The sequence below is a fragment of the Camarhynchus parvulus genome, chromosome 18, assembly GCF_901933205.1.
Source record: "Camarhynchus parvulus chromosome 18, STF_HiC, whole genome shotgun sequence".
NCBI lineage: Eukaryota > Metazoa > Chordata > Aves > Passeriformes > Thraupidae > Camarhynchus > Camarhynchus parvulus.
Window position 1 is genome coordinate 6191945 of NC_044588.1, and position 27089 is coordinate 6219033.

At 39.9% G+C, this 27089-nt stretch overlaps 1 protein-coding gene across 1 annotated transcript in view; it reads left to right on the forward strand.

Annotated features, from left to right (window-relative positions):
- LOC115911152 (protoheme IX farnesyltransferase, mitochondrial) overlaps positions 1-27089 on the forward strand; it is a 96434-nt gene that overhangs the window by 34442 nt on the left and 34903 nt on the right.

Here is a 27089-nt window from a genome sequence, read left to right on the forward strand (position 1 = left end):
CACCATATGTGCATAACTCTCATTATACTCATAGGAGAACTACATGTGCATTGAGGAGAAAAATAGGTCCCAAGTGTCAGCGCTGTCAGGAATTTTTTCTTCCACTACATTGCTTTGCTTTCTTTCTACCTACAGGAACTTCGCAGCTTTTGCACCTTGTTATCCGCTGCCAGTCAAATGTCATGTTTCCTAATTCCTTATTCTGATCTACCATGGTGCTATAAAGGTTTCAGGAGAATTTCTCAGCAATGTGTATGTTGCTCTGAAAATCCTGCACCACAACACAGAATTTCAGCTGTAATAGGAGAGAGAGAAGTCAGAAACACAGCAAATACAACATTATAATTTGGTCTTTCCTATTCTGATATGATGCACCTTTCTGATGCCCGCCTGCCTGACACCAAATGTGAACAGCAGAGCTTTGCTCCCTTTTCCGCTTTGTTTAAAAATGTGACACATGAAAATCTAAGCTATAAATAAACATCATCTCTCCTACAATGTTTAAGAGCTATTTTAAACATTCATATAAATAAAAACCAATCTGGTGTTTATTCAGCATCTTTACCCTCATAAGAACATTGGGGTCTTTTCAGAGAATCAGGCATTTGTGGAGGCAAGTAGAGATAAGTTTCAGAAAAATATTTGGCTTAGTGAGGATTGAAATTCAGTAGGAAAACTGAAGCTTGACAGAAGAGGAGAAATACATTTCTGTGATTGAAGGTTCAGTAAGAGCATTTTGTAATGCACCAAGTTCTAAATATTTTTTTCAATAGATGTGGATTAGTTTTTTAAAAGAAATGTGAGTTGTGAAAATCAGAGCTTTCCTTCTGTTGTCAGTTTGCTCCATTCTGCTTCAAAATTTTGTTAATATGTCCGACACAACTTTCATATTTTTCTCTCTTGCTTTCTTTGTTTCCTCTCGCTTTTCTTTGAGAAAGGTAAGATAGGATTGGTTAAGAAAATACATAATATTGATAACTGTTCACATTGCTCAGGAGAGTTCAATAACTTTGGTGGTTGTGCTGTTTGCTCTGGTGACCTTGGTAGACAAAAATGCAGTGGTTACTTTTAAAATGTCTTCATCTGGTTTTGCTGATTTGCCTTTGGAGTTTTGGGACTTAGGTGATGGACATGAAAGCTTTCTCTTTCTTTTGTTCACCAGTAGCTGTGATTGCCTGTGGAGACATGAAACCACCATATTTTCAGATAAATGCACTATGTGGCTTGTAAAAGAATTCCTCTCATTTGGAAATCGAGAAAAAAATCAGTTCTTTGTGGTTATCCAGGGCTTGGACTCAGTTAGGGATGGGGCATAAGGTGTTGTTTATCAAATGCCTGCTGGGTTTTGAGCTCTGCATTAGTATGACTTAATCTTGCCTTTTGTCTAATTTAACACTAAGCTTTTACACTGACCGCTTAGCTTCCAAATCAGTTCTAAAATGTGGCTGTAATTTTACTGGGGAGAGAAGTGAAGGTCCTGCTTTGGATGGCAAGATTTTCTAGACCTGCCTATGTGTGTGCTGCTGACAGTGTTGGTGCCCATTTTTAGCAATAAACACCTAAATAAGCAGTGTAAATTTAAATTCTGGATTTCTGCAAGGAATCAATGGTAGCACAGCTTTGTGTTGTATAAACAAGTATTCCTGGGGAAGCTGAGGTTCCTTGGGTGGTAAGCAGGGTAAGGAGCACCATTCTTCAGGGTGAGATAGCTGCAGGCAATTGAGCTAACAGAAAAATCAATACAATTTCTGGCCCTTAATGATGGTTGGTGAGGATGAGAGGTGCCCCCCTGTGTAATTGTATTAATTGCTGCAGAGAGAGCCTGCATTAACGTTTTGCAAGTAAGCTTTATTGAGAGGGGAGTAAATCTGACAGGAGGTTTTATGGAAACGCAGCAATTTCATATGTATAAAATGTTAGGATTTTTTTTTTTTTGTGTATGATAGTGTTGCAAGACTATCTTTTCAGTGCTGAGGATTTGTCAGGAAGGTCATGGCAGAGGGTAACCCTGCCTGCAGAGAACAGCTCTGTTTGCTCATCCCTGAGTGCTTACAGGATAGAGCTCCACAAATGTAATATCTTTAAGCCACTGTTAGATCCCACAAAGTTTTGGTGGTTTTATTTAGAAGTTAAATATGTGTGTTGCTCACATGTGCTCTTATATGTGAGATTTCCTTTAGGGTTTACTACCCATTGTTTATTCTGATGTTTTGCGAACACCTAGGAAACACAAATACATCTTTTCATGTTTGATTCCCAAAAGTTTGCATAAGAAACCAGATAATGAATAAAATGGCTTAAGCTACCTTCCCAGTCTGGCTAATATGAGCTTTTTTCTATTGGTTTTTCACTAACACAAAACTTGAAAAGTGTAGGTTCTTAGAGCAAAAAAGCTGATAGTGTAACTTCAGCAGAACCTTTCCTGTCATCTGTCTTTTTTTTCTACTTCTCTCTTTTCTATGAAGGCATGGCTTAAGAAATTCCAGGAAGAAAGCATGGATGTGAAGGGGCATAAAAATGTTTGCTATGTCCGTGATATCTGTAAAATTTATAATCTTGAAAAATCAATGAAATTCAGCCCAGAGATATTAGCAGATTACAAGCTAAGTGATTTTACTGAGGGGAAGATCACTACTACTACCTCTTCTAGGCAGTGATTGAAAACTGTGAGCAAAGTTTTATTTTAAGGCTTGGGTTCTTAGAGTGTACAAAGCTCTTGAAATCAAGAGTTTTTGTTGCCTGCATTCGAATCATCTGTCATGCAGCTTTAGATGAGTTAAATCAATAGTCAAAATCCTATATTGTGGTGTTATTTAATTAGAATTGTAAATAATTTGGTCAAAATCATAATTCATTATCAGCTCATTAGTGTATGTGCTTGTATGAAAAATGTCTTTAACTAAAGTTTTTTTAAATAAACCAAACTCTTTCTGTTGAGCAAGAGCTCTGGGAATTCCATTAGCCAACAGGAGAATCTTGTTCTGTATCTTCTCTGTCAGCAACTTGCAGCGTTTCTCAAAAATATGTGAAAATCTACTGTTCCTGTTAACATCTGCTACTTAATGTTTCACATGTTCTGCTGTGTTATAAATAATTTATTATATCTGTATATTTTTATTTCACTGTAATGATTGTATGCAGGGCATTATACTGTGAAGGTGCTATGTGGTGCAGTAGTGGAGGGGGTTTGGGTTTCAAGGATTTGTAATAGTATTGTAGGGCATAAATTCCAATCCAAGTGGAGTCCAGAGTGATCTTTTAATTTACTTTTGAACTGATATTTTAATTGCCTCCTGTTAGCTTTGAATTATTTTATAAAAGATCATATATTATTGATAACTCTTTGTTCTACATAATTTCCTTGTCAGTCTGTAACTGTTTCCAGCTGACTACAAGAAAGAATTGCTTAATATGTAAGCAGATGTCGTTCTCCCATATTATTTGTTGCAGTTTTTTCTTTGGGGTGTGTCATGTTGAACATAATTCCTTTTTAGCCTGAAACCTAGGTTTAAAACTATTGCAGTACCTACAACTGAAAAATTTCATTCATCCTTTTCCCTCTCCTCATAAAACTATTTAAGAAACCACAAAGACTTGACCAAGAACTTTAAAATTATAAAATTCATTGCAAGATTAGTGAATTTATACAAATCTGCATGTTGATTTTTAATACTCTTAAATTAGATCCATCTCCTTTTATTTACAAAGAGAAATCTCCTTCTTCACCAAAGCCTTGGCTGTAAATCTCTTTCTGTCTGTGTGACCATAACTTGATTGCACATGCCATCACCAGGAAGATTTCAGCACTGTTCTTCATTATTTAATGATTGAAATACTTTTTTTTTATCTGCTCCCAAGGGCCAGAAGATTTATAATCCTCCAGGGACCTCTGGAATGACAATATTTCCTTTCACAGTTCCTCCTACTCCGATTGTGAATGGTACTTGCAGGGTAACTCATAGTATTTCTTCCTCCTACACTTTCCTTTTCCTGAAGCCATCAGATTTGTTTGTTTACTCCTATATGCTCTTGCAAGGCACTCTACAGCTCTGGTTTGTTGACAGACCAGATTTCAGTACTTCCAGTTTGAGGGTTTACAGACAGTGATCCTTCTTTATCCTAAAATCTTTGTTTCCTTTGTGTGCCGCCTTCTGTTGCAATGGATGTGTAGGAAACAGCTGTCCAAAGTATCTTAGAAAAATGTCATGGAGTAAAACAAAAATCACTAGCAAATTGTCCTTATATATGAGATCTTTTAGTATCTTGTATGTGATACTGGAAATTTTATGAGTCTTTCTCCACTGCAGTTGAAAATTGGGAATCTGATGAGCACAATAATAATTGTATTTTATGATTGTCTTTAATGAAATACCTACATAGCTTTGCATTAAGTAATCTTCAGCACTTGAATCAAATAACAGTGCTTTTTACTCACTACAGTACCTGCGAATAATATACTAAAAATATTTGTAGCAGCTTCTGGACACAGTCATCAAATATTTTAGCAATCCTCTGAGGATTCCTGTTCCTTTACATCATGTGCTCTTTGTGTTTTTCTAAAGTCTTTCAAAATGAGAATGAGAAAAAAGAAAATGGAGAAAGTATGAAGAAAAGTAATAGAAAGTATTATGTTCAAGTTGGAGATTATCTCTGGGAGTGAAGTATCACCTCTTGGAAAACTTCATGAGATCCATGAAATTATGCAGAATTGAACATCTTAGGTGAAGCATTTTAGGAAAATAAGTGCCAAAGAAGTCTTTGTTTTGGCTGAACAACCAATGAGATGTCCTTTAAAGTATCTGTAATCGTCATCTCAATGGTTGAGCACCAAAATATGTTATCCATAAGCTGAGATTGTTTTGAATGCGCAGGAGTGGATTTAAGAGTGTGTGGTACTTAATTTCAGGACCTGGGAAATCATGTGTAATAAGGAAAAAAATTCAACATCATGTTTTGTATATCATAAACATATCATGTTTTCTTGAAGAAAGAGCTCTCACAAAAAAGCATTGTGAATTCAATCACTTTTCCCTTCTGCATCATCAAGAAACATTATTGTTAGAATCTTGAATCTTGTATATTTGTCTGGTGCTGTTTTACTCTTCTTTTTAGTTCACTTCTCAACTTGAGTGGTAGTGCATATAAATTTCATTTATTTTTAGTATTTTATCACTCTCAAAATCTGTTCTCCTTCCTTCCTTCCACATTGTGACACTGATCCAACCTAAACCTTGCTCTTGCGGGTTTTTTTATTTGATTTGGATTTGAAAAACTGGAGTCCTAAATATTATTTTGGGTAACTGGATGGCATAAAAAGCGTAACTTATTGAGCACTTCCCTTCCTTAAATTTTTACACTAATATATAGGATTTAATGTGTTTTTTCCTGTGTATTTTTTCCACTGCTTGTAAATTTAAGCATTAGTATGTGATACAGACTCCATTTGCTCATAACTTTTATGGATTTAATTACATGTGGGCTTAATTTGGTTTAAAAACCTCTGGTTTCCTCACTTGTGGAAACAGAGGATAATCAGTTTTTCACAGTTGCTGCTCCTTGTCCAAACTGTCATGGTACACAAGGAGACTTCCTAAAATCCCACTGAACCTTTAACCTGGTGCTTTTGAGTGTCTTCATTGTAGCAGAGGATAGGGGCAGAGACGTGGCGGTGTGTAACCAGAGCACAAGGGTGCACGTGGCTGAGAGTAGCTGGTCCCCAAATTTTTCAGAAGATGATTTGCTTTATTTGGGAATGGCAGGGGAAGGGCTGCTGCAACTTGGTTGAGGCTGTTGGATTGGGATGGGCAAATGCAGTACTCCCCTTGAGAAGCTGAATTCAATTTTGTTTGTTTGATTTGGTTTTTTATTTAAGTTCTGTTCCATTCCATTATGTGAATCTGAAAAGCTTTATATTTTTCTATTGGTTTTGCTCAGATCCCAAGCTGTCTATGAAAAGTCACAGATTCTTGAAGTTGTTTTGGATATTAGATTTCAGGCAGTAAGCTGCTGGCTGTTGCTGATAATTCTGTTGGTTGTTTTGAGTTTGTATTTTAACTTTTATACATGGTATTAAATAAAAAGTGGCTATGCCGTATTTTGAGGCACTAAAAAGCTCAGCAGGTGACCCCAAGATCTGTTCCATGCCAGTGGCATCAGGACTGGTGCATCCCTTCCTTGGGCAGGTCCCACTGCAGATGGGACAACCTTCCCCTGCCTTCACTCTTCTTTTCCCATTATTCTGGAAGATTGCAACATACAACCGACTCTTTAAAAACACAGAACCTGTTGTGATACCACATCATAGAATTTCACAGGGATTTTTTTCCTTCTTCTTTTCCTCCTTTTTTTGAGAAGTAGGCATCAAGTAGTACACAGGGCAACTGAAATACTGGGAAAATACTCAGCATCCTATTCATTATGCATGGCAAGTGTCCTTCATGCTGTGGGATATATCAGCAATTTCAGACCTTTCAGCAGCTCCTCCTGTGGTCCCAGTCCTGCCCGTCTGTCATGCAGGCTGCCAAGGTTGCCCCATCTCTCTATCATTTGATATGGGCTGAGAATGACAGGCAGGGGAGCGAGGGCGGCCAGAGGCGGGCGGTGGGACTCTGAGTACAGCTGCCGAAAGCTGTCAGGATCTTGCCAGCTCATCCCCTAAATCAAGATCTTCCATTATGGTCTTTCTCTGTGGCTAGAGACTTTTCCAAACCCACTAGGTGCTTTTCCAGAAGCCCTGAACAGAAGTTGCTGTTTGTAGGGATGAAAAGCATGTCAGAGATTTTCCCTTTTGTACCTTCAGCATTCAGAGGCATCTTAGCTGTCTCATCCTCACACACCTTGGCCTTGTTCAAAGCCACCTTTGTGTGTCCCTTTACATCATGTTACCACAGTTTGCTTTTCTGTTGTTTATTTCATGGCATCTCTTACATTCCGGAAAGCTTCCCCAGTGCTGTTGGACAGCCATACCCTTTCTCTTTTCCCCCATCTCCCCTCATCTCCCCAGACTCCCTTTTCTCAAAGTGCAATTTCAAGTGAGCTATAACATTCCCCCATATCCCGCTCCCATTTTGGCTTATCCTGTTTTGCCTGTTTGGGCAAAGCCCTCCTCCTCCTTTTTAATAACAAGCAGAATGCTGTCAATTACAAACCTTTCCATGTTGCCAAGAGTCACAGGATTACTTTATAAACCACTCTGTCAAAAAATAAAAATAAAAAAGTGGTTTGTGTTGATGTAGCATTAGAAATATATATTATTATTTATGTCATAATCCAAGGCAGTAGTAGCTGGCTCCCAGTGTGCAGTTTCTTTTTAAGCTTATGATATAGACACAGGACTTTTGAGCTGGAAAAAAAGCTTTAGGAAAGGCTCCCAAAATACCCAGCCTATGTGGTGTGCTGGAAGTGTTAATGGGGCACCCCTTAACAGCTTGTCAGGGTGAACCCAAACCTCACATATCCATAGAAAGAAATATCTCGTCCCAAAACATTTATTCATTAAACTGTGTTTATCCTGCCTCCCCTACTCACCCTGCAGACTAAGCTACTACACATGTAGTCCTATTTTTAATAGGAACATTCATAAATAAATTAGCCTCAGGGGAGGCCAGGAAGAGGTTACATCTGCGGTTATAGATGGAACAGCTCCGCAAGGCCAGGATGATATTATTTACTGCTTGGTTCTGTATTTCTGCTTACTGCTTTGAAGTGCACAAGTCACAACGACTTCAGCATTAAGGGTGGCTTGTTTTGCAGCTGGAAATCCTGATTTAAAATAACATCAGTACAAGTCCTGCATTTTGCTGGAAAATGGGCACTTGGTTGAGCCATTTTCTTCCCTGGGTGCCCCAAGGAGGTAATGCATGTGCTGATGATAAACCCAACAGGTGCCAGGGTTGGTGGGTACTGGAGCCAGTTGGCTTTGTGCCGGCAGCGCACAGTGGCTATATTGTGTCTCTAGGTTTTTGTGTGCTTCCATGTCCTTGTGAGGGATGGTATAACCCAGTTGAAATACATACTTAAACTCCTGAGGGATTAAGTGTGTTTCCTTTGCTTTACAGTTCAGAATTTTACAGTTTCTTTGTTTGGCGGTTCTCAGATTGCTTAATGATTTTTTTTCCTCGGTTTTGCCCAGATGTGTATAATAGCAGTATTTGAACCTTACTAGGTTTGCCAATTTTATTACTCAACATATGGTATATCCTTTTATTTTTGTCTAGTATATCATTCTTCTGCTGAGAAATCCCTTGGTACAGGCTTTTTCCTTACTATTCTTCAATGGTTCAGTTTGCAACTTGTCTGTACTCCAAAATTCAGCTTTTTGCTAATTATTCAGGGAGGCAAAATGTCAGATGTTTTGCTTCTGTCTGAAAAGTATTGTTTAAGCTGTCACATACTAGAAATACCACGGTCAATTATTGTTAAAAAAGCCCTTTTTCCCACCTCCCTGGGAAGCTGTTGCTCTCTGATATAGAAGCACCAGGAGAAGGCCTGAGAAGATGTGAGTGCTGCGGTGCTGCATCAGCCCAGCAGCCCAGCTTGCATCCCAAGCCCACAAGTGGCTCCTCTGTGGGTCTCCTATTGGCTGTGCTGGAGAGCCCAAACTTCCTACTGAGGAGGATGAGCCCACATGGGTCTGCTCAGCCAAGGTTGCTGGTGTTTCAGATGCACCATCAGCCCCAGCCTGGATTCTTGCAGAGGTTTGGGAAATCAGTGTTTATTTCCACTTTTAAAGTGTTCCCAAGCCCCGACTCTTATCTGTTCTTCTCTTGACCTTATGGGGAGGTTAGAAATGCAACTGACACGGGCAAGTTGGTTTCCCATGGTACAAAGATACATTCATTGCTCCAAGCATTATATCTGTACTTATGAGCACATTATAGTCCATCCAAATCCCTGCATCTGTGGCTCATCCTTACATATTTATTCTGTATTTATAGTCACCAGCATTTGCAGAGAATGTGAGATGGGATTGTTTTCCTAGTAGGCTTGGGAGCAGATTCTTTTGCAGTTTACATCTCTATAACTCAATTAAATGGCATTAGGATATTCTTACATCAGCTGAGTACTCTGCCCGGAGTCAAAGTATAATTCTTAATAATGATTTTTAAAAAAGTTTTATTAGTGTTTTCTTCTGAGCAGTTTCTTAAGCTTTTCTTCCTTTATAGCAAAGTCTGTGTGTAAGAGACTTCAGACTATTTTGTTTGAGAGTCAGAGACTCAATAATTTGTGATCTGCTGAAACTATCCCCAATATCCTATTTGCATAACTCTTGTATAAGCTTCCCAATTCAGTTGTAAAGACACAGATCAGTTGAATTCTAGAATTTGTTTCCTGTGCAATAGAAATAACACATGGCTTTCTCTTGGCAAATTGTTAAAGTTTGTATCTGAGTTTGAAAATTATAAATTGCTGTCTGGTGCTAATTGCTAACTGCCAGTAATAATAACAATAACAATAACAATAATAATAATAATAATAATAATAATAATAATAATAATAGCAACTGCTCAAGTAATCTTCCATATAATGAGAAATAAAAATTATTTCCTTAAGTCATGCCTGATATTCACAGTGGAGTGGTATATGCCTTTTGAGAAAAGGAATAAAATTCTGCAGCTACCAATTATGTCAGTCATGTATCAGACAGGAAGACCCAGTTAGAAAAATCCTTTTCTTTTAAATTTCTTTAAAGAACAGGCAGAATAAGTTGTGTTTTGTCATTAAATTATATATTTTGCAAAGCACTAATAATATCTGGCCTTCCCTTGTCTGGAACTCAACTGTTGACTTCCCAATAAGTCCAGTTGTTTGGAAGCTGATGCCCAAACCACTGAGCTGTCATTCCAGCATAATTAATTCCTAACCTTTCACCATGATTAGGTTGGCTGAGCTTTTGGTTGCTGTACTGGGGTTATCCTACTAGTGATACCTACTGGGACGTCTGCTGGCTCTTTCTGCAGTTGTTCTCACAGCAGACACTTGGGGTTAGGTTTTTTGCCAGACTTTTCTTTCCTACAGGCATTTAAATTAGTAACTGTGAATGAGGGTGAATACTGAATATGAGACATAGAGATAAGTGGTAAGGAGCCGGACAGCTCTTTTTTTAAGACATATTTCAGGGCAATATGTTGTTAAGGCAGACAACTGGAGTCCAGAGTGTATTTTAAAATCAAATAGGTCTTTCACAAAGGCACCAAGCTGGGGCAGTGTGACTGTGAAATATGGGGTTTGTAGGAGTGATAAGTAAGAAGGATCAGGATCAGCCGTTTCCTTCACTAAAACCTTACATTGAAATTTCTCCTTAAGCTTCTTTCTCGATGTTCCTGCCATCCTGAGAAGGTTTGTTTTGCCATTAGAAAGACACCCAGCATGTGTTGCAGTTGTAGCGGGCACTGTGCTGCTGGAGCTGGGCAGAGCTGCTGGCACCTCATGCTGCTCCCACCAGGAATTCCTCGGCATCTCCAGTGTGCCTTGGGCTGAGGATGGGATTGAACCTCTGTTACAGCTGAAGCAGCCTGGCGTGAATAGCACACAGGATACACTTTTGCTCCAATGATACGATTAAAAAATCTTTTAATATGTGTTCTGTTTTTAATGTGTCATTTGGAAATCCTCCTGCCCAGCTCTCTGAGTGGGGAAGGTTTTTCCAGCTCAGATTCTTGGGAAGGCTCATCTTCAGGTGCTGGTACAAGTGCCAGCAAAATCTTGGGTAATCCCACAGTTCCTTGCTGTCTATTGCTACTCAACTTGTGTTTTCAATGACTTAAAACAAAAAACCTCAATGTATTAGCTCTTAAAACTTTATATTCAGAAGTGCTTCTATTTAGTATAATTATACATCTCATACTATTATATTTTTAATTAGCAGTATTAGAGGCTGCATTTGGTGGAGACCTATTTTGGGTTTCAGTTGTCTGAATTCTGGGGATTTGTGTGTTGTGGCTAAATTACAACCTATATGAGTGATGGTAGTGCTGCACTCTCCTAGGAGACATTAAATTCCCATCTGGATATTGGTTGGTAGAACATAATTTGTCTCTGATAAACTGTTCAAGGCCAGGCTGGGTGGAGCTCTGGGCAGCCTGGTCTAGTGGAAGGTGTTGGCATGAGATGATTTTTAAGTTTCCTTCTAACCCAAACCATTCTGGGATTCTGCAATTGCTAATAATGCTTAGATCTCCCATGCCCTATGGCAAGTTCAGAAAGATTGGTTTCCTCTCCTCAATATATGTTTGGATGAGGGTTTTTTCTAGTGCCAAGGGTTTTTTTAACTTTATACATATTTTGTTGTGATGACTGTTAACTTGTATAATTTGTAAAAATTTCTGAAGAATATCCAAGAAGATCATCCTCTCTTCATAATTTGATTTTTATGGTGAGACAGCATGCTGGGAGCCTGGAGTAATCCTGACCAACACTGTCCCTATCTCTTCTGGTTTTACAGCAGACATTGCAAAGTGCTCAGTGGATTTTTATCTTTCCAAATCCAGCTTGCCTTCTGATTTTCAGTAAATCTCACAGCCACTGTAGTTCCCCAAAGGTTGCTCAGTAATGGACATTTATGGAAACATTATCAATAACAGCAGAAAACTTGCAAGGTCCTGGAAGTGCCTTTGAATTTTGCTGTAATTTGGGGAGCCATTAGCAGCTTGCTTTTTATTTACTAATACCACCCTATTTACATATACTTGTGTGGCTGTGCCTTAAAATACATGTCTTTCCAAACAATGACAAATCAGGAAAATAATTGAGAGCTAGATTCTTGAAACTTTCGAGCTTGGGAGGCATGAGGATTTTTTCCAGCCACAGGCAGAAGTGGTTTAAGGCACTGGGGTAATTTAGATTACAAGGTGATGCTTGGCCTCAATGAGTTCTGCATTTAAGTAGGTAAGTGTAGGAATGAAAAAATAACAACATGAAATTACTTCTTCAGGATCACTCTGTGGGTATTAACACATGACCTGGGTTAAAAGCCAGGTTTTTACTTTTTAGTTCAGAGTTTTATCTACTCTTGGATCAAGCCTGAAGGTTTCTCAGGCAGAAGGAACAGAAAAGGAAAAAAAAAAATCTCCTTTTCTTACAGCATGACTGTGCAATAGTGCGAAAAAGGCAAATGCAATCTTGACTCAAGCAAAGCATTTCTATGGAGGCTGGGAACCATTAATGCCATTAGCGGATAACCATCTGTAAAACTGCACTATTCTGGTCTCCTATATGCAAGAAAAATTAATTCAAATGGGGACAGGGGCTGAAAAGTACTTGCTGGGATGTGGGAGAGAACAAGGAGACAGAAGAGGCGACTGAAAGAGCTTGGCTTGTGTGGCCTGGCAGGACTAAAGCTGCTCTGGATCTGAGTGCTCCATAAATATATCCAGGGGTACGTACTAGGAGGAAAAGGACCTTGCTGTGGATGAAGAACAGTGTTGGCAAAAGAATTAGTGGGTTGAAATTAGCTGTGTGTAAATTTAAGCTGGAAATGGGATGTTGGTTTCCAGTTATCATAAACTTCTCTAGCTATTTATGAACCAGATCCCTTCTGTATCACGTAGTTCCTTGTGTTCCCGAGGCAGTGCAGCCCCATCCCCTTATTTAGCACTTTGTTCAGCCTCCACAGCAGGGTTGAGTAACCTGCTCAAGCTTTACACCTAGCTGTTTAAAAGAAAAAAACAAAACTCCCATAAAAGTGTAGATTATTGTCTTGAATTTGATGAAATTACTAAAAAAGTATGAAAGTTGTTTAATAGGTCCATTATTTGCCTGTTTATTCCTCTAATAAGGACTCATTCCATTTGGAAATCTAGTTTCTGGGGATTTTTTTCCCTATGAGTGGTCCTAGACTGAGTTTAAAATGTGATCTATTTGCATCATGCAGAGCAATAGCTATTCCAAACAGCTGAAATCTGTCATGTTTCTTCAGTCCAAAGAGCTGATGCACCTGCCTGGACCAAGATAATTAACTAGATAAAAACTGGGAGCTTGGGAAAGCTTCCCTTGAGCAGCTTTCTTGCGCTTCAGGTGTAGGGGTTTGCACATCTTCCAGATCATCACAACTGCCGTGTGTGAGGAGCCCTGCTCCCTGGCAGAGCTCGGAGCTACCGTCTCATCCATCCCCAGGGTATCCCTGGTGCCTCCTCCACAGGCGCCACGGCTGCTGCTTGCAGAGACCCGAGTGACTGATGGTGCCACCTAATTTTAAATTGCAATTGAAGACTTCTTTTGTTGGCTTTTATTACTCATTCCACTTTGTCCATATTAGTTACAGACATAATGTGATTTCTACTCTGCTTTGCTGATGCAGGACATTCCCAAGGGGTCCCCTTCACTAAAATCTAGATTTCTCTTTACAGCTTGACAAGTTACTGTTACAGCCACAGAATGCTTTTCAATACTTTATAGCTCTCAATGCAAAGAAACTTTATGTTGTGTTCATAGGTGAGGGTGGCATAAATGTTGAAGTGCCTCCTGTTGCTTGATATTTAATTATGGAAGCATCCACTGGAAAAATAGTATGAGCCTGGTGTAATCAGCACTGGGGTAGCCCTGCTAATCTTTTCATTTGGTTTAGACATCAAGGATGCTTTGTACTAGTCTGGCTGTAGCCTGATAATCTAAGACCTTCTGGACTAAATGTTTTGGTACTCTTTATGAAGGGAAAAACTCCTCCATAAAACCCCCTAGGTTTGCCTGTTCCTCGGGCTGATAAATGCCTGTTTGATTAGTTCATGGAAAAGTTATTTGGATGAACCTGACCATGGAGGCAGCTTGGCTCTGTGTTAGTGCCTTGATGTCTGGGAGGGCAGCAGCCCCTGGCTGTCAGGACAAGGGTGCTGCTCCTGCTTCTCATGGCTCTTTGAACTCAGATAATTCTGACTAGACATCATTTCCACGTTACTTAGAAAATATTTTTGTAATTAGTTACATTCCTAAAGAGATCCACAGTTCCTGACAATTGTTTGGAAGTGACAAATGGGTTTCCTTGCTCTTTTCTTCCCTTTCTGTTGTTAAGTAGCAACAGTTCTTCTTCTTACCTATTTTAAACCAATTCAGAGATTCTAAATAAACACCAAAATAATTGCCAACAGTCTGTTTTCCAAAACCTATCCACATGTCCACATTCTTATGTATCAAAGTCCAGTTTTAATCTGTAACATGGTTTATGTCAGACCTCTGCATCTTTAATTAAGGAATGGGTGGGAGGGCAGCAGCTGGAACCCCCTTCACCTGTAAGATGCATTGGGAAAGTCATTCAGGGTCAAAACAAAGAAATGCTGTCTCAACAGTGGCCAAAACTGAATGCCCGAGGAGGAGTATCATAACAGAAATGAGGTCCTGTGTTTTTGATGCGTATTTTAGTTCTTTGCATGGAAAATTTTAGATTTTATCTAGCCTGGAACAATTCCAGTACTGTTGAAAGAAAACTCGCTGTCTGAATAAAACCACTGTCTGGTCTGGCACAGTGCTGGGAAGAGCTGGTGTGGCTCCTCCTTGGGGAAGTGGTGATGATGTGAGTGCTGGGATGGGTGAAACACGATGTGCCAGAACTCGCCTTTGCTGGGCAGGAGCAGGAGCAGCTCCCGGTGTGCCCGTGCCAGTTGTGCTGACCTGCCCCCGCCAGTTTGTATTGAGATAAAACCCAAGTCCCTTGTAGTCTGATGTTACCCTAGAAATAGATATGTGTGACATTAAGGAAATACAAACTGGGAATGCATAGTGGAATTACTTTTTGTCCTCTGGATAGGAAGGCAAAGCCTGGCTGTGGCATTTCTGCAAATCTATCACCATGGACTGTGCCCAGTGTGGAAACCCAGGCGAGGAAAGAGTTGGAACCCCACAGGGGTGAGACGGAGCTGCATTGCCAACTTTGCTGGTTCATACTTGGTTTGATTTTGTGCTGCTTTCCTGTAGTACTGTGGCTTGGTGATGGTGGAAATACCAGTGTTCTGTGTTCAGAGAGTTCTGTGTTCATTTTTCTTTGTTCAGAGAGTTTCAGGGAAGGTGCAGATACACATCTGCACTCCTGGTCCCACTTGCCTTTTTTCCTCTCCTAAAAGGGTATCTTCTGTACAATGCAGATCATAATCTACTTATTTTTGGGGAGGAAAGACAAGAGGATACAGCAAAATTAAATAATGGTGGCTTTTTGTCTTTGCCTTATTTTGAACAGTGAAGCAGGAGAAACAGCCCTTCTAAAATATATAGAGATGGTGAGGCTCTTGGACTCTGGAAGTGTCCAAGGCTGGGTTGGTTGAGGCTTGGAGCAACCTTGTCTAGAGGTAGGTGCCCATGGTGGAGTGTTGGAACCAGATGGGCTTTAAGGTTCTTCCTAAACCATGCTATGAGTCTACAATTCTGTATCTGTAAATGTGGTTTGTTTTCCAGTCTATAACTTCTTGGAGCAACGTTATCTTTCTTTAATCAAAAGCTGTGTTTGCTTAGACCCAAGTGGTGTTGGGCAAGGGGATGGTTGACTAAGGTGAGGTTTGACTGAAGTGCTCTGGAATGAGAGGAGAAACACCTCAAGCAAGGGCTCAGAGCTTGACTAGGTCTTTCTGTGGCATCTCAGGATTTGCAGGTCATCCTGCCTCTCCCTCTCCTCTTTCTCTCCTCTCTTTTCCTCTTCTCTCTTATCAGATCTCAGTGCCAGATTATCTCTCTGCCAGCTTTTAGAAGTTCGGCTTAGTTGTCAGCAGTTTGTCTGCTAATAGGCACAACTGTTCTCCATCAGGGCTGTCTGACCAAAACATCTGGAAATGTGGAAATTCAAAAGAAATATCGCTGATGAAACCCAACAGAGAAAACCTGTGCAGGTTTGGAGAGGAAGCTGCCAAACTATAAATATTTATATACTAAACGCATATGCTGGTGTGTAAATGAAGTGCTTGTAAAGCCTGTGAGCCTATGAGCAATCTTCTAAACCTGCCTTGGGTATGGTTTAGTTTAGAAAATATATTTTAAACCTTTTTTTGTATGAGCATATGTTTAGACAGACACTGCCCAGGAGTGTGACAGCAGTGGGTGCCCAGCGTTCCCCTGGGACAAGACATGTGGTGCAAAGTTCCTTTTACCTCATGGCAGTTTTTGATTTTCTAGTTGCTGGTCCTGGGATCACAATTGGAGGTATTTTGTAATTTCTGATTGTTTTTCAAAACTGGAATTTTTTTACATAGTCAAAGTGAGTTTACCCCAACTTTTCAGAAAAGCACCTAAGGATAGAGCTAATAAAAAAATCGTATTTACTAAATCACACAATTCTGTCAGTTGTTTTCATTATTTGTTCAGTGTTTAAATGATTTGTAAAATGCGCTTAGATGTCTTTCTAATTTTAATACTTTAGTTAAATAAGTAGGTGGGCTTAGCATTACCTTCTGCAGCAGTTTTGGTAATATAAATAGCTGTGTCCAGATATTTATAATTTTCAATGATTATTTTATTTTTTTCTCCAGTATAACATACAGATATAGTAGCCATGTGCTTTGATCATTTTATTTCATGCTTCCTCGATAAATCATAGTTCATAAGGAGCATTACTGAATGTTGCAATTCATTTCACCACTTCATATTTAATGATTATCATGTAAGAGCATCTTGGGACATGTCTACACAGGAACTACAACTTAATTAAATGGGGGAATACATTTAAGGACTTGCCTACATAGGGAAATTCATTTGAATTTTAATATGATGTGAATTTTTAAGCATATTGTTTTTTTCTTGGGATGTATTTTATGGGTATTCTTATTTTGGCGTAAGAACTTCTTGTTACAAGCTTGTTTTATAATTGCAAAGCTAGTGTTTCTCACACACTTTCCTCACTGAGGAACTTGAAATCTGGTCAAAAGTAGATGTTTCGCCATGTATTTTTGGTCGTAGAAGTATGGCAATATTTATTTGAGTTTCAGTCTGTAATGTTGGTGGTTTTTTTTTTAATTTTGAGAGTTTCCGTTGGAGCAAACAATTTGATTTTGCAGTTCTTTTTTCAGAGGACCTAATAGATTTTTATATTTTTATTTTTGTAAATTTTCCTTTTTCATAGGTGCATATATGTGTTAGGTGGCACCATATATGGATCTGAGCTTAGGGATAAGCAAATTAAATTCTTTATTTTTTTGTCTACTTGCCAGCAATGTTCAGTGTAACCTTGATGCTGAACTGCCAGTACTTTGTTTTCTTCTTCTTATGCAGAATCTCAGGATAGTTTGGGCTGGAATGCACCATAAAGCTCATCCAGTTTTACCCCCTGCCATGGTGGGGGACACCTTCCACTGTCCCAGGTTGCTCCAAGCCCCATCCAACCTGGCCTTGGACACTTTCAGGCTTGGGGTAGCTACAACTTCTCTGGGCAACCTGTGCCAGGGCCTCTTCACCCTCACAGAGAAGGATTTTTTCCTAATATCCCAGGTGAGCCTGCCCTCTGGCAGTGGGAAGCCATTTCCCCTTGTCCTGTCACTCCATGTCCTTGGATGAAGTCCCTGTCTTTCTTTATGGATGTATCCTTACTTGCCTAAATAAAAAGTCTGATCCAGGGTGAGATACTATAATGCACTTCCATTACCACAAAAAGATTTTTCATGATTCTGGGTTTAGTTTCATGGAAAGTGAACACAATGTCCAAAACGCCCATGGTGCAGTCTGGCTTTAATGCCTTGCACAAAGTGCCTCAGTAAAGTGTCCTGCTGAATCCAGAAGATTTTTTTCCTTTTTTTCTTGTGATTGAACAAAGCACTAGTCCCAACCATTCAGCTTTAGCAAGACCTGTGTAGTCAAAGCTTCTGCATGCCTGTGGTGGCACCAACAGGAAGGAGTTGGAAATACTCCCCCCAGAAGCTCTTGGATGGGTGGATACTGGCACCCAGGGGAAATCAGCCACTGAGGTGCAAGGTTGGTTGGTTTTTTTCCCAATAGATACTCAGAAAACTTCATATTGGGCTAACACTTAGCAAACAGAGGTGACATTTGAGGCACCTGGAAGACAAACCTGACAAGAGTGGCATTTCTGTGTCAATATTAAAAACTGCCGGGAGTTCACTGCTCTGGTAATATCCATGGCATGAGCTTCAGGAGCTTGAGCCCTTTGGCTGGGCAGGGAGTTCCTGCTTTAATAACCCTTTTCTTGTGTGCAGTTTTGGACACTTGCTTTGATGTGGAAAAGTGCTGCTCTAACAGCACTCGTGAGCAAGAAGCTGCAGTGAGGCTGAAGGGAGCAAAAGCTACCCCCGGTTCATGTGAAAAGCACTAATTTATTCCAACATATTGATGCTCATGCAGTGCTTAGGACAAGTCTTGCTTATATGTCATTATGTTTCTTATTATGCTTATATTTTAAGAATGACCTTCTAAGATAGAGAGAGTTATCCTATTTTGTCCATATCTTTGACTGCCTTTTGGCAAAAATCCTCGTGTTGCCAGAAGTCAGATTAAAACTAATGATGTTTAAATTTGTAAGGCTTTTGAAAGGATCACTGGCACAAAATAAATGAATTTACGCAAGTGGATAGGTCATTGTACCTTAAAAAGAGGGGAGGTAATTTGATTTGGTTTCTTAATTGGTTTCCAAGCTAAAATTAATAGTGTGTGGAATCCCTCTTAGTAACACGACTCAGAACTATTTATTTTTCAACTCCTCTTTTCAGATTGATGGGTGTGTTATCTTAGCATTTGAGAGATGCAAGCAGTACTGGAATGACAAACATTTCTCGACAGCTTTAGAAAGATGGATGGTGTGATGACCCTGCAGCAGGTTTGGGTGTTTGTGCTTTCCAGTGGATCATTGTGAGACTCTTGCTTCACTTTCATTCTTAATGAGGGGGGAAGGAAAGGTGAGATCTAATTATGGGTTTGAGATGTCTTTTGTAATCTGACTTCTCTGTGTACATGTTTGTCATTCAGCCCTCAACAGAAGAGCATAGTGATGGTCATCCCCAGTTCATGGTCCCAGTTGGTGAATTTTGCTTTTAGAAAAGAAGATAGTTACTGGATTTTACTGCAAAGCTGGTGCCAAGTGATTAGCTACACCTTAGGTATCTGTTATTGTATTGTTATTGCATTGCTTCTTTATTTGGCAGTTCTACACGTTCTGCATAAAATCATTACCAAAACTAACCTATTACAGGTAAAATCCTTAGGCTTGACCGGGATCTTTATATCTCTTCCATGTCTTATGATCTGCAGAGTTGTGATAGGCTTAGGAGGAGAGAGAATGCCTTGAAAATACAACACGTGGTCTGCCACATCAAATATCTGTGAAAGAGATTGTAAGAGAAAAAATATATTATTAATATACTGATAGCTTTCTGATAAGTTCTATACAGATGGAAGAGAGTGATTTCCTTTAATTTGCTTTACTGCCAAGATTTAAAACTAAATGAAACCATTGTCATACAAATGAAGTTACAACATTGCACTCATCAATGTGCCTGTGATATTCTCCCCTAACAACTAAAACTCTCCAGTGTATTAGAAACTGGTCTCCTTTTGGATCTGGGAGCACACATTGCAGGGAAGCAATGAGGCCAGTGCAGTGTAAATCCTGAAATGCCCCTCAGAGTTCCTTTGCTCTCTTTTTAGATCAGACAGCAGATCAGATTTAGAGCAACAGGAGAAAGTTTGGTTTAAATTTTGTTGTAAACTCTCTCCTATAGGCTTGATTGATTCCTTAAGTGTGCTGTATATAAAAATATGACTTGAAGTTCTCCTTGATATCATCTCCTAATATTTAAAAGTAGTAATTACTGAGGAATTATTTTATTAGTAGGTTTGTGCTGTGGGTAAGTGGAGCAGGTCAGCTCTGTGACATTTGGACAATGTTGCCGTGCTGCATTGCTCAGGCACATCAGTAAAGGTCTATGCTACTTCACACCCTGGTTCACATTTAAACTTTTTTACTGATTCTGTTGCAGCATTCCTTCATTTCATCCATTGTGTGGTTTGGGGCTTTGAGGTTTTTAATATTTTGGCCAGAAGGAGCTGTAGATTTTCATTTTGCTAAATATGGCCAGGCCAAAGCAAATTCTCTTTCACTGATGCCAGGAACTTCAAGTATAAAAATTAATTTATTTCTGAAATGAAAAGATATTTTGAACAAGCAGTTTATGTGTTTGCATCTACTGAAATAATCTCTGCCTCCCCAAAAGCAGGCAAGCCTGCTGCTGTATGTACAATGCTACTTTTGTCTGTCTTGTAAGAGGAAAAGCCTCACTAATAGGATGTGTCAGCCATGAGCAGTTAAAACCGACACATCTCCATGTCATATAAGAGAGAAGTTTATGGGTTAATATTCAGGTTCCTGACAGGAAGCACATTGTGATGGATTAGTATTCTTATCATTTGAGTGACAATTTTTAAAAAGCTACTTAAAATGACCTGGATCTGGGACACATGGGTTGGAGCCAGGAGATGTGTGGAAGTGATTTAAATCTCACCTTCCCACTTCCCTGCTCTAATCTCCTGGGCAAGAGCAGAGCACAGTGTGGCTGCTTGATTTTATAGCTCTCTAGTAGTCGCAGGGGACTGGAAGCAGCTGATACTGATGGTCTGGAGGACTCGAGTGATCTGCTCCTTCTACATCTGCCCTGCCTAAATCCAGAAGCTCAGGATCCTACTGTAGTTACTAGCAGAAATAAAGTCTTTGCAGCTCCTGACTCTGTTCCTATTCCTCTGGAGGAGATTTGTGTCTCCTGGTTGACTCGGGATCTCCTGGTTGACTTAAACACTGCATTGAGCAGCAGAAATGCTTCCCCAAGAGTTCCTCAGTAACAACTTTATTCCGCCACAGGAATTTGTCTAAGCCATCTTCAGTATCAGATTTTATCTGCAGTGTTGCTCAAAGCAGCTGCACTGTATCCAGAGGACCTGGCCTGGTGTATTTTAGGACATACAGTAACTTAAACCAGATACTGACCTTGTGCAATACCTATCTTCAGCAAAGAGATTGTTATTTGAAGTTTTGTTTGTTTTTTAAATTATACGTTGCACTTGTGGCATGCAGACATTGTGACTAATATGATTTAATGCAAAAGAATCTCTTGAAGAAAATGTCTTTGCAAAGTGATTCAGGGGGATATTTTGGTAAGGCATAAAGGTGGTATTTTGTTTTTTGACCCTAATAATGGTTCCTAAAGTACATAGTAATAAAATAGTTCCTGAAGACAGCACATTACAGATGTCACATGCTTCTGACATCTATTTAGTGATAATAATTCTTCATTAAAAACTTGCAGGGGTAGGCAACAGATGTGGGGTGATCAGAGCTCAGTTGTGGAAGTGTTTGTGGGGAGGTGAAGTTTTCCATTTTATTCCAAGGCAGCACAACACAGATAAATGTTGAAACCCATTTTTTAGCACTTTTCCTTTTAAGTTGAAAAGGGAGAGCCCGACAGCAACAAAATCTGAAATGATGGGAAGATATTCAGTGCAACGCGTCCTGCACTTGGAAATTGCCTCCTTTGATCAAGAAGGCAAAAAGCATTGATGGTCAAGTGTCCTCCTGGAAGAGGGGCTCAAGAAATGCTTGGAGAAAGGAGCTTTGTTTGTGGATCCATTAATTGTGTGCTAAATAAAAAGGACTTGATGGTGGTAAATGTAAAATATTATTAGGCTTTAGCAGCTGGCCAGAAAGCGGTATTCCTTCCCATGGAGGTTATTTCTCCAATGTGGATCACATGAGGTGAAGCCTGTCTGTGTATCCAGCTTTCATTTCCCCTGAAGCCATGGCTGACCTCCGTGAGGCCTTGGGAATACACTAGTTAGGTGGCTCACAAAGTCAGCAGTTTTCAAGATGGAACGGCTTATAAAGGCCTGCTTTTATTTTTAATATTTCATTTTTGTTACGCTATCTTCCTGGCAAAATACGATTTTAATGAGAAGAGCCAGGCTCATCGGTGGTCACCTGACCTGCTTCTCATTTACTAAACCAGGAGATTCATGTCTTTTCTGCCATTTCAAGCTTTGGGCATCAGGTGCATTGAAAAAATTAGGTTAAATGAGCTAGTTTTTCATGCACTGGTACTAGAAAACTTGATTCGAAGATGAAGACAAGAAAAATTTATTATGCGGAGTAAAGCAGATAAGGAATTTTGGTACAAATGCCACGTTATTTAACGTAATTACTGTTAATTTCTAGCTCCTTGCGGTAGGCTTGGACAGCAGGCCCGGGGTCTTTCCTTCTATCCTCACTGCTCTTCCTCAAGTGAGTACTACAGGCACATCCACACCTGCAGCGCTCCTGGTTTATGCAGCTGGGCTTCCCTGGTTACCAGCAGTGTATTTCAGGATGTGTCCGTCATCCTGTCCTCTGTCCTGACCCCTCATCACTGTGACAAGCCCCACAGATGCAGCAGTGTTAGGAACACGTTGCTGTGACACTCCGCATTATCACAGCCGTGAGCTTTTCAAGCTCCCTGTAATGGCACTTGTGGTATCAGCAAAGGATGTTGTTTGGCCAAAGTGCTGAGGAAGAGGCCTAAGCTGCAAGAGCTCAGTGACCGCTTTTTTTGTTGGTCAGAGCCACTAAAAGGATTTGGATGAGCTGAAAACAAACATGGAGCACTGTGTCAGGCATGTGGCAGCTCCAGCCGCTGTTGCCAGTTAAGGGTACTGAAATACTAAATGCCATGGAAAGCCTAAAATGCCCAATTCTGGGTACAGTGTCTCTGGGAATCCTTGGAAAGCCACACTTGTGAGTGGTCAAGAGGATAACAGCATCACCTCTTGAGCACTCAAAAGCAGAGCTGGCATGACCGGTTGTTTGTTAGTCCAACAGGTCAGACAGGTGTATACCAGAGAGTCTGCCTTCTCCATCCTGAAAAATCTCAAAAGTCACAAGTATCAACATTTTCTTAGCAATTTCCTCCTGTTGTATTCCCTGTACAGAGCAACAGGCTTTTAAATGCTGGATAATAATGGGAATGTGTCTTTTGTGTGGAGAAAAGAAAAAAGAAACTGTCAGATCGTTTATGTGGCAGACCTTTCCAGTTTTGTGGGACATGACAGTCTGGGGTTTAGCTGCCCTCCTCTGTGAGTAAGATTGTTCAGGCTTGCATTGATCTCGTTTTTAATTAGAATCCTCTTTGAGATGGAAAATATCAGAGCAGATCTATAGTAAGACTAGGAACTTCACTGCCAGAGGGTTTTCAGATACAGCCGTAAAAAAAAAAAAAAAAAAGCTATTTCTAATCCTTAAAATATTTGCCTTGCTTTATTTTCATATCTTGAAGACAAACAGGTGCTGTGTGCCCTTTATGATTCTCAAATATACAATCTCCAAGCCAGCAGTCTCCAAAGCCTTCCCTTGTTTGTACAATTAGGGTGGGATTTTCAGAATCACTCAGTGTTGGTCTGTCTCTGCTCTCATTGAAGTCAAACTGCCATTGACTTCAGTGAGAATCGTGTTAGATCAGCACGAGTGCTTTTGAAAATCCTTCCTTCCACTTTTTTTTTAGTCACATCTGTGTACAATTGAGTAAAAAGACTTTTGTAATATGCTTTAATTATTCTTTGTTGTTTTCATATAAAAGTGATTGAAAAGAAACCAGAAGGAAACCTATAATAATCTTGACTTTGATCTTATTTACCATGAATTATATGTTATGTGTTTCTTCTCCATTTATGTAATTATACATTACTTTATGACAATGTAAGATAAATCACTGAAAACATGAGGAATAGGAATAATTAGGTAATACAGAGAGGAAGAACAGTCTCAGAGGAAAGTACTTGACGCTTCGTGGTCTGGTGGGTTTCCAGTGTTGCTTGAAGCTACTTTCTTTTGGCTGAATGGGAAAAGCAGGAGACTTCATGTGAAAGGCTGGTGCTGAAACCTGCTGAATTTGGAGGCTGCATGGCCAGCTTCGAGGAATGACTTTCTGGATGTCACCTTCCCAGGAAACTACAGGTTATTGCCCAGGTGTCCACGGTCTGCTCTGCCACTGTGCTTTCCACACAGTTTTGGTCCACCTGCTTCTCCTTGGTTCATTCACCTTTGTTTCCAGCATGTGTTTCAGTGGTGTTTCTGGTTAACTGTTTGCTCTTGGGAAATACCAAAGAAAACCATAGAGAATCAGAGCTTTCGGTAGCTCAGGGGAATTGGGAGAACCGCAGAAACACCTAATTCAACAAGATCAATATTTGCAAGATTTGCCCTGTACAGCCTGGCTTCTACCTCTGGCTGTAGATATTCATTGGAAGTGCTCTAGTGGGGCATCCAGTTGTAGTGCTTTTTATTTGTATCATATTACTGTTTGCTTAGGTCCATAGCAAGAGTTTTTAGCTGAGGAGGAGCTTTGGCCATCACCTATAGCTCATCTCCACCTCCCCATGTGGTACAAATCAGGGGGGATTTTGGAGACCAGCGGGAGGAGGTGACTGCTTCACTCATTAGTGCTGAAAATTTATCTGAACTGCCCTGCTGGGAGACTTTGAAGAGAAATATGTAGATCCAGAGGGCAATTCTGTTGGCAAAGAACACATGGAAGCCTCCTTGGATTCAGGAGTGGATTTACAGTGGGAGAACCTCAGAGTTACATTGAATTAAATTGTCTTCTAATAGCAAGGTTCCATTCCATCTTTAGACTTCTGGGATTATCAGTTCTGCTGTAAATACGTGTTTAGCATTAGAGTAAAATGTTATGTCAGTACATGGCATGCTGGTTGCCTGTTTCAGTTGCCGCTGTTTTCACCACATGTCATTGATTAGAGCTGGGCCAGCAGCCAGGCTGGTCCTTGATACACTTGAAATCCAAAGTAGTCTATGAAAGATGTTTATTAGCTGAAGTGTGGCAGATCTGTTTGATAAACTCTATGGCATATTGTTCCTCTTAGTGCGCTCTGTTGGTATTTTCATGTGAACAGGAGTAAAGGTGTTGGACTGTTGTAATTCAATAGATGTGATGTCTCTTGCAGGACCATGGGTTGCAAATGCAGCATGTGCTCAGGGTTCCACTGGCCTAATTAACTGAAAATTGTCAGGCCACTGTCTGGGAAACTAAATTGGTGGTCTTGGTCTTCAACACGCAGAGGGAGACTCCCCAAGGAATGGTGACAGCCCAAGGCTGCCATAGCTCAAGGAGTGTTAGGACAACAATCTCAGGCACAGAGAAGGGTTCTTGGGATGTCTGTGCAGAGGCAGCAGTTGGACTTGATAATCGTTGTGGGTCCCTTCCCACTCAGGACAGTTTGTGATTCTGTGAACTGATGGAAGGAGCAGAAGTCGCCTGCAGAGGCACTGCACACACTGTCCTCTTTCACTGTCAATAGTCCTGAAAGTGCCACCATCATGTAATCTGCACCTGCAAGGTGTTGTTATAGAAATCTTGGCATAGTCTTAATAAAATTATTAGTCCGTGAGCCCTCTGGAAGGTGTGAGTGCTCAGCCACCCTCTGCAGGCACTGCTGGTTCCAAGAGGTAGTTTGAAATTAGGCATTCTTTAACATTTCACATATAAACAAAGTGGAAACCAGTCTAAAGAAGCTGAAGGACAGAAAGGCTGTGGGAGTAAACAGCTCTGAGCAGTAATGTGACAGCTATGCTAGGAATTGTGAGATGCTTAAGATATAATTACTCTATATTAATGAGATGAGATCTGCACAAAAAGCATGATGAACCTGCCAGAGAAATAAACCACAGAGTACTGGCTAGCCTGATTTTTTTTTTTGCCATTGTCATGTTTTAAATGTTCATGCATGCTGATTAAAATTTAGGTTAGGTTCTTGAGAGCTGTTGCCAAGTTTTGTCACTCAGGGCTTTTTAGATGGTGTAGATTTGACCCTCAGTCTGCCCTTTTGGTGGCCAGTTTCCCAGATACTGAGGGCAGATAATATTCTGCCATGTCCAACTGAACTGGTGCATTCAGACTTCCTGGGGAAAAAGCCTCTTGAGTGCTTCTAAAGTATTTATTTATCTAGGCTTCATCTTACTGAATTTACTGTTTGCTGAAATAGGCAGGACTCTGTTGTCCTGACATGAGATAATATGTTTGACTTCACTCTTTCATTCTTATGGAATGATATTTGAGATGCGTGGCTTTTTTCATTTTTTCAAGAATATCAGGGGAAAATAATTTCAAATGGAGAGTGAATTTTGCTCAACATCTGGGAGCAAAATGAGGAAAGTTTGATAAATGACATCTTGCTGACATGGAATAGCAGCTAGCTCAGTGAAGGAATCTAGGGCATTGCAAGTAAAAGGATTTTTTAAAGTTTAGTTCCATTGGAAGTATAGCGCCATGCTGTATACATGCGCTTGACAGTAACAGATTATTCAAATTGTCAGATTTAAAAAAGAAAAAAAATTCAGTCTGAAGTCATGCAGTAGTCTTAATTTCAGGAGCAGCCGTGTCTGTATACAATAGACACAGACAGTTTTTGACTACTTAAGTCAGCAGAGGAAATTCTTGTTCAAAATTTATATTCCGTTCAGAGGTTGATTGCTGTATTAAATATATGGAAATATTTGATACACTAAGCATGGCATCATCAGCTTATATTGATAACCCAACTGCATAAGTTTAAATTCTTACAGGTTTTGACTGTTCAACTGTTCTTCATTTTAGCCATTTTGTGTCTGAGACACATTGAATTTAAAACCTGTATGTTATTTTGATTTTTTCCATTGCACACAGATACCTTTATGTATAAGCTTAAATACTGTCAAAAAAGCTCTTCGCCTGCACCGTTTTAAACTGGAAGTAACTCAAGGCAGTCAGACCTTTGCAAGTAGAAATAAAACCTGTGACCTACAAAAAAAAGTAATCGTAGCCCAGATATTTTCTGGTGAACAGACTTCAGCCCTATAGAGGTTTTTTTTCCCCTTATATTGCTCTACCAGTCTGATGTCAAATGTCTTTTTTTCCTCCATTTGCCATAATTGCCTCTGAAATACAACAATGAAACAAACCATTAGCAAAACACTGAGCTGTCAGAAGCAATCACTTGTTTCAGATCCAAGTGAGGTACTTTACTTGATCCGAAGAAACTTGTGTCTGTATCCTATAAAGGTTCTTTGTGAAACATCCAACATTTCCAGGTTAGTGTTGAAGTTGAGAAGATCTGACCTGTCCTTCCAGCATGAGTTTTCCCATAGGCCATGTTTAAAGTCA